The following is a 1,826-nucleotide window of genomic DNA, read 5'->3' as shown; positions in this document are numbered from 1 at the left end:
TTAGTCTAGTATGTAATGACCATGCGTTCCTATCACAAGTTTTCTTGCCTTCTTGCCAAGTATAACGAGAACGCAAGTTTCTCGGGTGATCCGAGGTCGAACACAGGGACTTGTAACTCAATAGTGCTTGTGAAGCAATGCGTTTGAGGCGATGAATAAAAGTAAAAAGAAGAAGTTAATGGATTACACACTACTCCTACTCCTAACTAAATAGATTGAGCAATGGAAGACTTGCGATGAGAATTGGTAGATATACAACAACTGTTAACGTATATTAATGTTTATTATCTTAAATCGCTCGAGTAATCCTAACTCGTCACACTAACTCATTACACACCTCTCGGTGGTCAGCCGCATGACTATATCTCTATAGTACATGGTTGCGTCGAGCATAAAACCGTGCCTATCTCTAGGAACAATGCATACTTTACTTTAGTGCGTTCCACCTCTTACCTTCTCAAGCAGTTAGATGTGGCTAATTAACTTATAGACAAGCATGAGCCTCTCACCAAGCAAAGAAGATTAACCCACTATACTCGCACAACGCACACCTCTCGGTGGGTTGCTACATGCGTCCTATCTCTAGGCTACACGATTGAGTATGCGATCGTATTTAATAAATAAACGATGAAGGTAAACGATGATAAAGATAAAGAGGATGAAGAATATGGTGTTGAAGGAATTTAGAGATGCATTGAATACAAAATATAAGTATTTTAAGCCCAAAATGTAATACAATACAGAGATCAGAAAGGAAATATAAGGCTATGCGTCAAGGTTGCTGGTGCTGCCATGGATGGATGGTGGAGATGTCTCTCTCGAGCTCTAACTCCGGCGAAAGCTCCAGTCGTCACTCGGAATGGGTTGTGGAGGTGAAAAATCCTCAAAGAAAATCTCGGTCATGCTCACATCTGTGACCACAAGCAGCTGCCTTAAGGCAGAAGCTCGGATGCCTTGAAATGAAGGTCCAAGGGGCTATTTATAGAGTTTAAACGCCAATGGTAATCATGATTGCTTTATGTCTCACTGTTGCCTTTGTTGTGATATGGGTAATGTCGCATCATCTTATCTTGTTGATACTCCCAAAGTATGCATTCGAGCTTGATTCAACTGAAGTATCAACGTATTCCACCTATCTTATGATCGCCCTTCTATTTATGTTTATCATTCCGTGGTCGCAATCTCTGATAACATGCAGAAATGCATGTCATCTTAGGCCTTTTACTTAGAATTATGAGGGCTGCCAAGCAGAATATGCGGCAATTATGTTAGGAATTCATGAGAAAATGAGTTTGCTTCGTTCAGCATGATGAATCTCGACTAACCCATTATTATACGTTATTATGCGTTCAATTTTCTATTTTTGTAGCTAACGCAAGAAGTGGACCCAAAACGAAAACCGGACTACCGCATAGACGATCGCATGTAGAGAAACTCTCTATCGCAAAGGCGAATGTGTTCGATCAACGCGGTGTTGCAGTAATCTGCCGCATGCGTCCATCGCATGAGAGTTGCGCTCGTCAAGCGATTGCGGTCATCGTGTAGAATTTGCGGTATTAAGCGAATGCGGTCACTGAATGATTGCGGCTACACAATAACGCATACTAATGGGATCAACGCAAGGTTAGTGGAATGAACGTATCAACACATCTACCTTGAGAAAATCAAAAGATGATGTTGATATCTCACCTACCAACACATCTATGGCACAACCGGCAGCCTTGACGTACATCTGCTGGAAGCAAGTCTTTGCTTCTAGCTGGTCATTTCATTTTCTCTCATTTTCTTATGTTGTATTGTATTACATTTTGTGATTAAGAAATTAA

Source organism: Benincasa hispida, chromosome 1 (genome assembly GCF_009727055.1).
Source record: "Benincasa hispida cultivar B227 chromosome 1, ASM972705v1, whole genome shotgun sequence".
Classification (NCBI taxonomy): Eukaryota; Viridiplantae; Streptophyta; class Magnoliopsida; order Cucurbitales; family Cucurbitaceae; genus Benincasa; species Benincasa hispida.
This window is presented reverse-complemented; position numbering follows the sequence as displayed.